Raw genomic sequence first — 13242 nt, forward strand, 5'->3', positions numbered from 1 at the left:
GCTTTACTTAATGGGATTAGCAAATTTATGGTGACTCGATGTAATGCTTGTTTCGCTTGCCTGTCTACCTCCTCCTTTCCCCTCAGATGTACATGTGCTGGAAGTCTGGAATGTACTTGTAACACTTTGAATAGGATATCTTGACAGTTAGAACTGAAGGATCTCAGGCTCCTAAGGACTGAAACAGAGTCAGAGCAAATTATAGTCTTCCTTGGTTTGTTTTCCTCCACCCACTTCAAAGCCAAAAATACTGCCAGCATCTCTACTATAGATGCTTCAGCTTCTTCTTCTTTTGATTTGATTGGTGGTTAGCAACCAGCTTTCTGGCGCATTACCGCCACAAACTGGACTGGAGTGTGGAGCATTAGAATGGCAAAATAAAATAATAAAAATAAATAAATTAATTAATTAATGAATTAATGAATTAAAAGAAAGATGATACATGATAGATACATGATTAGATGAATATACATTCTCCCTGATGTTTCTCTCAGTAGGTTCAGAACCAATTCTGAATGTCCACAATGTTCACATCTACCAATTGAATGTTTACCGATTTTGTGTAGTGTCTGATGCAGTGTGATGTATGTCCTATCCTGAGACGAGTAATGACTTCCTCTTCCTTTCAGTTCCTGCCCATTCTCCTTCCCAAACCCACATGATTCTGGATGCTATAAAATGTCTTCCTGTGTCATTTGTGTCCCAATATTCTTGCCATATTTTTTGCATTTGACTCTTTATGATTGTTTTACCTTCAGCTTTACTTAACAGGATTTTAATGTTTACTGTTTGCAGTTTAAGTGATTGTTTGGCCAGTATGTCAGCATCCCCGTTTCCTTCTACCCCTACATGGGCAGGATCCCAAATAAAGCAAACTGTCAAACCCTTATTAAATGGTGAATTTCAAATAAAATATCTTATCTACACGATTTCACAGATTTTATGCTTGTGAGTGCTACCCAACTATCAGATGCAATTAATGTATTTGTTTTGTTGTTTTCCTCTAACCATTTCAATACTATCAGAATAGCAACAAGTTCAACTGCATATACTAATAAATGATCTGTGGTTCTTTCCTTTATTGCAACCTTGCACTGTGGAATGAAAACTGCAGCTCCTGTGTGTCCAGTCTCAGGATCTTTTGACCCAACCATGTATACCAATAATTTATCACCATAGTGCTGTTCAATGTAATTTTGTGCTATACTCCCAGCACATGCCTGTTTGGGTTTCCTCTTTAATTACTGCTGTATGTGTAAATCGAGTAGTGGTGTCACAAATAACCATGGAGGAATGGCTGAAGAGGGGACTGTTGGACTGTACTGTATGTTGGTTAAACCTACATTTTCAGCTTTACTATGTCCTACCCACCCAAAACTTCTGAAATGAGTTTCATTGTGCTCCCAACCATCCTGCAAGATGGCCTTTGTAGGGTGTGAGCTACTATGACCCTCTAAACTCATCCAGTATGCCAGCATTAGCTTCACTCTTCAAATTCTTAACGGTTGTTCTCCCATTTCCACTTGCATGGCAGCTACTGGAGATGTTTTAAATGCTTCACTACATATTTTTAGCCATTGAGCTTATTAGGATGACTCTCTGCCGCAGACATATAAACTACACACCCATAACCTAATGTCACTCTCATAAGGGCCTGGTATATATTGAACAATGATGCTCTGGTTGCTCCCCAGTCTCACCCTGACAAGCAAGCACAGATATTGTTGACTTTTTTACATTTGTCTTTTACTTTTTCGATGTGCTGCCTCCAGGTCAACTTTTCATCAAATTATACTCCAAGAAACCTAATCACACTGACTCTGCTCTAGTGTTTGTTCATAAAGTTTCAAAGATATTGTCTTATGATGAAACATATCACTTGCGTTTTTGCAACAGATGGTTTAAAAGCCCACTTATTTGCCCATTGTTCCACCATCTCAATTGCAGTCTGCATTTTCTTTTGTATCAATCTTAAATTCCGCCCCCTTATCCATAATGCCCCGTCATCCACATACAGCAATTTGCCTATCCCTTTCTCAACTGTCTCAAAAACATCATTAATCATGATATTAAACAGCACTGGACTGCAAACACTGCCCTGTGGGATTCCGTTCTCTACTTGAGAATTCTTTACCTACTCTTACCTCTATTGTCCTACTAAATAGGAAGTCAAGCACCCAGTTATATGACTTCCCTCCAACACCTAACTTACTTAATTCAATCAGTAGTCCTTCTTTCCACAACATATCGTATGCTTTTTCTACATCGGAAAAGACAGCTACCACCATTTCCTTATTTGTTTGGTCTTTCCTAATTTTTGACTCTAATCATAATATAGGGTCCATTGTATTTCTCCCTTTATGAAAAACACTTTGAAAAGAAGAAAGACGGCCTCTGCTTTCCAGAAAATAGGTTAACCTCTCAGTTATCATTCGTTCCATTGTTTTCCCTAATTGCGATGTGAGAGCTATTGGTCTATAGTCTGAGGGGTCTGAGGGTTTTTTACCAGGTTTCAAAATTGGTACAATGACTGACCGTTTCCATGCTATTGGACTTTTCCCTGTGTCCCAAACCAAATTAAACAGCCTTAATACAGCAAGCAGTGCACTATCTTCCAGATGAGCATATGAACATACTGTAGCAGATTCCATCTTTCCCTGGAGAAGATATTCTTGTATTTAACACAGCCCTCTTTAACTCAAACAAACTGAAAGGTAAATCTAAATTTTCTCTTGTTGTAGGTTTCCTTACATTAACACCTGGATTCAGTGCAAGTGTGTTATCCCTACACTGTCTAGCTTTTACTGATAAGTGTCCTATATTGTTGACAGCTGTTTTGTTGTAACTTATCAACACTAACCTAATTCCACTCATTCTTCTAATCATTCCCCATATATCAGCCAAATGTGTCTCTCTCCCTATTTTATTACATTATTGCCTCCAATATGCCCGTTTAGTTGTTCTTATAGTCTTCTGAACTGCCTGTGACATTTTACATTCAATTAATCTTTCTAAAGAATGGTGTTTCTTTAACTGTCTAAATGTCGTGTTCCTTCTTTTTACAACATCTGAAATACATTCTCTAAGTAAGTGCTCACACCTACTTTTATTTATTGCTTGAAAGGTTTCCCAATTTGCTTTCTCCATTTTCCATCTTGGTATCATCACTTCCTCTTCTTGCTGTACTTCAATTCCCACTTTAATTCTTATAGGATAATGATCACTGCCCCACTGGTGATTTACTAAACACCTCCCAAGTTGTTATACCCACCCTTTCATTTGAAATCAATGTCAGATCCACTACATTTTCTGTATTCTGTGTACTATTATACCTAGTGCCCTTCCCATCATTCATACATGCTAAGCACTTATCCTCTATGAATTCCTCTATGACTAAACCATTCACATCTATTTTTTACTCCCCCACAATGTGCTATGTGCCTTAAAGTCCCCACACCATACCATTTTACCATATATTTCCCACCCATAGTATTCAGTGTATCCAAACACAATCTTTTACATGGATTACAATAATAAATGATTGTTATTTCCTATTTCCCTGTCTGGATCTTGATCAGTATTGATTCATGTTCTTTCTCTATATTGACAGTATTAAATCTTGTCTCATCCTGCACAAATGGTGCCACCCCACCACCCTTCCTATCCTTCCTATCATTCCTAATTGCTGTAGCCATGTATTACAAAATTCCACTGTGATTTCAGCCATGTTTCTTGTATACATATAATATTGGGTTTATCTTTTTGAATTCCTGACCGTTAGCGATGAGACTTCTTGCATTACTCTGCAGATGAATTAGAAACATGATGAGCCACCATCCCATGATTGTGACTGTGAGCTTAACATTTCCTCAACTGTTTCCCACCCTAGTCCCTTGATCCCAAGATATTTTTGTGCTGATTTAACAATTATTTTGATCTTTTGATCTTCCTGTCCGTTTGTGCAGAGCACCAACAACCATGAACAACACAAACTCGTTTGTGTATCTTCTTTAACTTTATTACATCCTTCACACAGTCTTGTTTTCTTGCTTTCTGCAATGCTTATCTCAGTGTTCTATTTGCCTTGCATCACTACCACCTTGTTAGCTGCTTTGGTGTATGTGATCCCTTGGGAAAGTTTGAGTTGCTGCACCTCTGCTGCTCTCTTACTAGCCTCACAGCCTCGGTGTGCTGAGCTATGCTCTCCTCCACAGTCACCCCTTTTTCGCACTTTCCATACTCATGTTCACAGGCAAATCTTCCACATCTTTGTTTGCCTTTACACACTGCTGCTACGTGCCCATAATTCTGGCATTTAAAGCACCTCAATGGCGGAGGGACATAGGATTTAACTTCATATCTCAAGTACCCTATGTGAACTTTGGATAGCAGTCTTTCCTCCTCTAATTTCACCTTTACTGACAGACTTTGACATTTCTTTCCATTACGAGTGTTTTTTTGGTGTTTTGCCTCTAGCACCTTCGCTCCTACCACATTTTCTTTATCTGTTCCATTGTTACACTTGTAGGTATTCCTGAGATTACACCTCAAACCATCTTTTTATCATTAATCAGAGTTCCTCTACTCTCTTACCTTCGATCTTGTTAACTCTAAGAAGTTTCCCTTGTTGAGTACTGTCCCAGAAAAAAATCAACAGTGATCCATACGCCAAATTCTTGCACTCTTAACCTCACAGATAAATTTATTTATTGCTTTGGTAAGTGGAACCGGGTTCCACTCACCAAACGATGCCCCTTCTTGAGCAAGTTTAATAATTGCTTTATATTCTTCATTACGATCTCCCGTTGCAACAATGTTATGCGTCTCAGGGACAGTGATGAGCAGCACTGGGGCTCCACAGGGGACTGTTCTGGCTCTGTTCCTGTTCACCCTGTATATGACCGACTTTAAATACAACTCTGAGTCCTGCCACATCCAGAAATACTCAGATGACACAGCTATTGTGGTGCGTATCAGGAACGGGTAGGAAGAGGAGTACAGGGATCTGACAATGGCCTTCAGTGAATGGAGCGACAAGAACTGCCTCCTTCTGAACACCTCCAAGACCAAGGTGTGAGCTGGGTTCAGGTCCAGCAGAGACTTGTGTACTGCTTGTGATTAAAGATGAAGCTGCTCTTCAATACAATGCATACAGAACTTTGAGTGTGAATAATGATGGTGGAGCAGTGATCTGAGTGCTGAGCTCTGACTTGAAGAAGAGTCGTGGACAGCTAGAGATCCTTGTGCCTCTGAGCTCTGGTCTGGCTCTCATGTACCCCACACAGAGTGGTTTTAGAGTGAGGGGCTCCCTCCTCTTTGTCCACACACTGATCCATGCTGCTAAGTTCACTTTCACATGGACAGGAAATTTAAAATTATCCATAATTAACAGTGCGCCGCTTTGAGTGACAGGTGGATGAGTGTATGTTTGCAACAAACCAGCATGCGCCAAAGTCTCAGCACCACCCACCCCTCCTCTTTGCCCACTTTTGGATTACTGTAACTGGAAGTGAGGGGCGGAGTAAGGCACTGCCAAAATGGCGACGGTGGAGCAGCACACTCCGAGCTTCAAAACCGCTCTTCAGAAACCTTTGGATACAGTCACAGAGGCTGCGTCCATCTTATATATGGTCTATGATTACAACATTCAGTCATTTCACTGCCACTGAAATTTTAAAATATTGATTGTGACTGACAGTTATTTTCTACATGAATCGATGAATCATTTGGTCGATAGAATGTCAGAAAATAGAGATAAATTATCCATTCAAGGGTCTCAGGGCTGAGGTGACATTTTCAAATGTTTCGTTTTGTCAGAGACCCAAAATATTCAGTTTACAATCAAATGAAAGAGAAAACAATGAATTTTGTTTACATTACTGCTTTAAGACCCTCTGAATGATAGAAATGTTTATTATCTTATATAATAGTTAATAATTAATAATTAATAAGAGTGTGTAAATTCCTAAAAACTGCCTACAGAGATTCCTGTAAAGGACTCTGATGACAAACAATCAGGGAAACAGAGACAGTCAGTCAATAACTGAACTGATGTAACCTAAAGAGTGGCAGGACAAACATGCTGCAGCTTCATCTTTAATCGTTTTATGTGTTAACCATGTGTTTTTAATCTGCAACCTACAACTGGGAATCTGGACCTGAATATTGATCCAACAACGTGAAATAAATAATAAATCAAGACTCAGTAAAAAATAACATGACATTCTCAGCATTGATCAGTGATAAGGAGTAAAATCCCCTCAGCCCACCACACTGAATCCACATCAGTCCTGTAGTTTTGATCTAATGACAGACGACTCACCCACAGAGAAAGTCAGAGCTGTCCTCCAGCTGCTGTATGGCCGAGCTCAGGCCGTGTTTAGTGTCTCAGACAGCGGGATAGCAGCGGCTAATCTCCGCCTCCTCCACAGGCTGATTCAGGTGGGAAAGACTGCCCCCAGACTCCAGACTTACCAAAATATGGAGAAAATAATGCGTCATATAATGCATTTAAAGTAAAATTAAACTTCAACATGGAAACTCCAACCAGGAAGTTTTATTTATTCATTCATTCATTCATTTATTTTAGAAAACTAAAGTGTAAGAAAATAAAATGTTAAGGATTTCTAGTTAGTGTAAAATGTGTTGCAATAACAAAGAAGGTGTATGGACTGAAAAAGATGGAGACCTTGTTGAAAATAGGGAACATGGTAAGTGACAGAACTTAATTGATAAAAAATGGAGGAGATATAAATAAATTTTAATGGACAAAGTGAGCAGTAAAAATTGATATTGAATGAAAAATTAAGTGATTTCAAACAAACTTTTTGTTATACTTTCACCCCTCATACCTCAAAAATAATAATGATAAACTTTATTTATAGAACACTTTTCATACGAGAGATGTAGCTCAAGGTGCTTTACAATAAAAAATGACATAGTACAATAAAATAAGAGCAAACAGAAGGATGATGAAATTAAACAATAGAATGATAATTACATAATTAAATACATAAATAAAAACAAAAACAGAAACCAGTAAGAATAGTAAAATATGAGTGAATTAATTAAAAGCCAAGTTAAATAAATAGGTTTTCTGTTCAACTGTTCAATGAGCATCTCTCACAGCTGTTGGCAGGTTTTCCATACCTTTGGAGCACAGTTAAGATAAAAGCTGTGATGCATGTTTTCTTGTGTGTAAAATTGTGTGTATTTAAAAGCCTGGAAGGAGAAGATCTGAGAGCTTGAGAAGGATTATAAATTTAGAGACCTTGTTGCCTGAGGCTGAGGGCAGCTACACACTGCAAAACAGCCTAAATGTGAAATCAATAGCTTTGCTACAGAACTTTAAAAATTTTTTTATTAAATAGATTTGTCCATTGTTTGCCATTGAAGAAATGAGTGTTAAATCACAGTGACAAACGTTTATGTGATTGATTGTAATTGGGCCCTGTCTCTGTCATGGCTCTTTTGGTAACCTGTCACTTTGAAAGACATGGAACAAAACAGCAATAGCTTAAATTTTTATGTGGAATCTTGGGTAATGCTAACAGCTTTGTTTGGTTTGAGGAAGTTTGACACCATCTTAATGTTTAAACACATTGATGAAATCTATTGCTGATAACCCCAGGGGTGCTGCCCTAAGTTTGATTTGTATCAAGTGCAGATAAAAAGCATGATGTTTTGATGTCTGGATAGTAATGGAGCACAAAAGAAAATGTCTTCTGCTGTTGAAATTGGGATATTGATTGAAGAGAAAACACTTTTAGAACTGTGGGAAAAGGAAAATCAATTGTATATGAACTAACCCTAATCGTGATGTCAGCACGACAGCAGGGGTCACTGCAGTCATTGCATTACAAAGTAACGACTGCACATGCTAATGATGTAAAATCTTTTTTCTTATTATTATTTTCACCATAATTCATGAAATAAAAAAGTAACAGGTTATTAACATTTTGGGAAAGCATCTTTAGGTCTCTGGGGTGTATCTTACACCTTGCACCATACAAAGTGTGCAAAGGGCAATGCAAGCGTCTTTGCTAGTTTCAGACCGACACAATTTCACTTTTTCTGTGTGCTCAAAATGTGCTTCAGATGTTTGGATAAGTCAGTGGAACATTACAACACAGCCTCAGGAGATCGGAGCACTCTGCGTGGCATGTTGTGTGTTGTATAATGTTGTCATGTCATGGGCATACCTGGGCTAAATTTTGTGCAGTTTCATAATGAACAGAAAATGTATTTACACTTTGTTGAGGATCTTCTTCAGGTGGGCCAGTGGAGTGGAGTCACCTCAACACTTTAACTTTTAACTACTTTCCAAAAATATATAACATTTAAGCAAATACTCAAAAACTGAAGAAATAAAGACAACAGCAGACAGAGCCAAGAGCAATCCTTGAGATTTTCCTGTAATATGCAAATACAGCAAAACCCAGGCTGGGTTCATGAACACAGACACTGGATTAGAGTGAAACTCTCTTCTCCTTATACACCCTGTTGATTCCCTCCTCCTGGTGTGGTTAGGGTTAGAAACTGAAACGTCATTAATCACTGTCAATCAAACTGTTAATCAAAGAGCTACTCACAGTGGGGCTTTCTCGCAGCCATTGCCTGGCACCTCAAGGAGCCTTTGATGTTCATATTTTGTACATTAACTACTGGTTTAGTAAAACTCTGAAACTTAAAACTAATCGTATTGCTAATTGGGCCACAAATGTGCTAACTCAGTCTACACAGCCTCCTCCAAGCCTATGCAGCACTTTCTGGCTTCTATCCAGAGTTCATGTATAGGTCATAGCTCTTTGCCTAGGGAGCAGAACAAACTACATGGAACATACTACACAATAACTTGATAAACATATTAAACATATAAACACAAGTCTAACGTTGTGATTTGTACCGTTCCTTCTCTGTAGACCTGTGCACAGAACAATGATTCCCTCAGTCCTTCTTTGCCCCTCGGGGCTGCTGCCTGCATGTGACACAGTCACAAAATGTCATCAACCCACCACAAACAGTAGCTAGACACTGCACCATTATAATAACAATCCACCAAGGTGCAAGCGCGCCTGGCTTTTAAAGGGAAGGGGAGAGAATACTTTGGTTTATTGCATGTTACAACCAAAAAACCCCCATGATTAATTAAGAGGAAAAGTCCAACCCTTTTGAACCAGGCACTTGGAGCTGTGACCGATTTCTTCGCTGTTAAAATAGCAAAGGTGATACAGATACTGTATTCCCCTAATGCACTTTGGACTGTTCAAGTAGAGCCTAAGGTTTTTGTTGGTCAATTACTTTCCACTGCCTCAACATAGAAATGTGCCAACAAGGCACCTGATAATGTGTCTGACTGGTGTGATAATGCACTAACCCGGCTTAATGACTACACATGGGATTTAAAGAGGCATTGTAGGACAGGTGATCTCTGCTACTGCCAGGCAGTGAAAGAAGCCAGTTATTTATATTTATATTTCTCAAATTTAATAACGAGTAGCAGCCACAACCCCAAGCAACAAACTCAGTGATCAACACTCCTCCTAACCAGCATCCAATGACATATGTGAATAGTTTCTCCATCATTTCATAAATAAAATATATCAGGCTCCATATCACACCTGTGACTGAAAAGCTCTTCAGCTACACTGAATCTTCTGCCATTTTATAGCAGTTTAACCAAATTTTATTCCTTGAGGAGTTAATCTCCCACTTCAATTCATCTACTTGTCTATTAGACACACAAGAAGTATTTAAGACTTTTGTCTTTTATCAGTTGCTCGCTGTCCACTGGTTCTGTGTCAACTGCCTTTAAACACACAATATTTCAACCTTTCCTGAAGAAACCCACACTGACCCTTTTGTTTTCAACAATTTTAGCCCAATCTCAAAGTTATCTCAAACTTTATCTACAATTTTAGAAAAGTGTGTTGATTTCACGCATTAATTTTTGAGTCCAGCACAGCACAGTTGTAATGGGTCTCCTCGTCCCCAGCCTCATGTGGTGTTCTATTCATGTCCTATATCCCTCCCTCCCAGCTTTTAACATAGACGATACCCAGCATTATGTTCCGCTGACTGGTAGTGAAAATTTTCTCCAAAGTTATGGCTTCTCTCTCTGACATCAAATGCTGGAACTCTTCCAGCTCAATGAGTCCAAATCTGAGGCTTTAGGTGTTGTATTTGACTCTAAGCTTAGCTTATCCTTCCTACACTTGCAACACTGCAATGACTACCAGTTAGCTGCTTTTTAAAATGTTACTTAATACTTTTAAAGCCCTACATGCACTTTCTCCTACAACTTATTACAAAGGAAATCATGTGTTTTGTTAGAGCTAACCGGAGGAAGTTATCCCCAAACAGGCTTCTTCAGAAAGGCTTCTCTACATCTGTTGCTTATCTATTTTTACATGTTTTTATAATACACTCTGTTTGATCAGGTCATATGTTCTATGTTTTTATTTATGTCTCTGTTGTTTACACCCAGCTCCTGTTTTGTGTCCATGACTAAACACTGAATAATTTCTGCTGATTGTATTTAGGCTTCAAACAATGTGAACATCCTATTGGCTGTTTGTGGAGGGAACCAAAATGAAGCTAACTTCAGTTTTGACCTACAGAAATAAATCATCCCTGCAGCACTCTATTTGTTGGTGTTATCATTTTTGCATCCCTCAGAGGAGCAAAACATTTTTTGATTTATTGCTTTTTCACACGAGACAAATATCATACTGACCTAAAAGAAACAAAAGTAGAAGGACATACAAAAGACAAGGGACGGGATTTAAATGACAGGATGAACAGCCAGTTCACAGAAAAACAGGAAGTCAGTGTGGCTGTAATTATCACTTAGGTGGGGGTGAAAATCGCTGACCAGCACAGGTTATGTTAAAATCAGCCCACCTCAGGGTCTACAGTCATACTAGCAGTTTCAGCAGTTCTCAGTGGTGCTTTAAGATAAATGCTAACAGTTCTTAGTTTAGAATGTTAGTGTGCTAGTAATTAGCACTCAACAGGAACTACACCTGAGGATGATGAGAAAGTCAGAATCCAGTCATTAACTGATGGTCTAATTAATATATTGACTGATTATGGTGCTCGAGGAAATGTTGAGGGATCAATAAGGATATAAGTGACCCTGAAGAGAACATGAATATTTCTACCAAATAGTTGTTGAGATATTTGAATAAAAACCAAAGATGGGAACCTACTGTTAGTGCAAGAGGTAAATCCCCAAAGTCATTAGGATACATCCTCTTTATACATCCATGCAATATTTGTTGAGATATTTCAGTCTGAACCAAAATGTCTGTGAGGGTCCACTTTGGTCCATGACATAAACGAAAAATGTCTATTGTTACGTTCCCTGTAAGAGTCCAGGGATTTAGGGAAGTAACAATGAATAAAACAAGATAACTGGGCAAAACAAAAACATCCACAGGAAACAGATGCAGAAGAAATAAGGGATTTTATTCACAATTAAAGACTACAACCAAAAACTGACAACACTGCAACACTGAGAAACAAAAAAATTCAATAAACCAAGAAAACCCAAATTAACAATAACTACAACGTAGTATGATTATCACTATCAGATTTGATCAAACACATTAGCTCCAAGCAGCTATCACAGGGAGAACACAGCTGCTGAGTGGCCAGACCTTATCTCTGTTTTATCAGACAATTTACACCCTCAGCATTTTCATTAGTGTAAGAACTTTGGCTCCACATATGGCACATCAACGTCAACCTGTCCTGCAGATTAGTTGTGACATCAGGTGACCAAAATTCAATGTCAGCACATCTACGACAACAGAATACTGACGACAGCTGACATTGATATTTTGAAATTAAGTAACAAGAATCCACCATCTTCCAAATGTCCCATGCTGCAAAAGCCCAAAACTCTTCCATCAGGATAAACAAGCTGCAAATGAAAAAAGAACCTGCTGCAGGAAGTTAAAACTATAACTAAAAAAATAAACAAACAATGAAAAAATTAAAAAACATAACACACAAACGTGTCAGAGCTCCAGGCCTCTAGGGGGAGCTATAAGTAGAACACCTATAGACTGTATATAAGCTAAGGCTAACACTTGCTACATTATCTTTTGCTCTTTTATAATATTATAAAAACTACGACCAAATGTAAAAAAGAACACAAACCTTTTTATATCCCCTCTTCTTTCTTCCCTCACACTCTCTCGTTTGGTACTAGGTCGTAGGTCTGGCCTCTTGTGTCAAAGCTCAAGCTTGAGCACAAAGTGTTCCTTCAGAGCTCCCCCTGGTGGCCTGGAGCTCTTCTGTTGTGTTGTCTCATATGCAGCGTTTTTTCTGCTGCATTAGTTTTGGAGGTTCATGTGTATTTGTTGTTGTTTCTGTACTTGCAGCATGTTGTTTCATTTGCAGCTTGTTTCGCTTCTTGTTTTTGTTTTGTATTTTTAGATATGTTTTTAAGTCTGATTTGTTTCTGAATTTTGCAGTTCGTTTCTTAGAATGGACGTGTCTCCTGAACGTCATAATTTCAATTAGCGGACTTTGGGTTTTGACGTGAACCTGATTTTCATTTGCTACAAAATGTAACATCTGTCTGACATTAGAGTTGTACGAGTCAAACGTCTCTCTGACGTCGATGTGTGCTGTCTGCTGGTGAGCAGCAGTCTATTGAGCTGAGTAAGTGAAAACATCTGCATGGATGTGCACAGCCTTTAAAGCTGAAATCCTGATGCCATTGTTAGTCCTGCCAGTTCAGCCCTCAGCACAAAGCAACACCTTTTAAAAGGTTTTCCTGTTATTTCAACTGTTTTGTCCCTGATACATATCCATGCACACATACAGATACACAATCATATTATGGGGCTTTATCCCGCTTGTTATCATCAAATCAAACCACAATAGCTCCATTATACAGCGTAAATCCATCTGAATGAAAACCACAATAGAGCTTTAAAGAGGACCAAGCATGTGAACCCTGCTCATGCCAGATGTTGTATTTATTTGAGGTTTTGTGTCACACAGGCTTCAATATAGCAGTTTCAATACAAGGTGGAAAAGAAGCAAAGGGAGATCAAACATTAAATATATAAATATTAAGTTTACTTCGTTTTTTAAAGACTAAAACCTTTACTTCCTTAGAAAAACCTGAGCCAGAGCATCACCATGCTAGGACACTCTGCTTTCCTATTTTATTCATTCACTTATCTATTTTTAATATATTTATTTTATGCTTGTCACTAGCTGCTT

Source organism: Seriola aureovittata, chromosome 3 (genome assembly GCF_021018895.1).
Source record: "Seriola aureovittata isolate HTS-2021-v1 ecotype China chromosome 3, ASM2101889v1, whole genome shotgun sequence".
NCBI classification, from domain to species: domain Eukaryota; kingdom Metazoa; phylum Chordata; class Actinopteri; order Carangiformes; family Carangidae; genus Seriola; species Seriola aureovittata.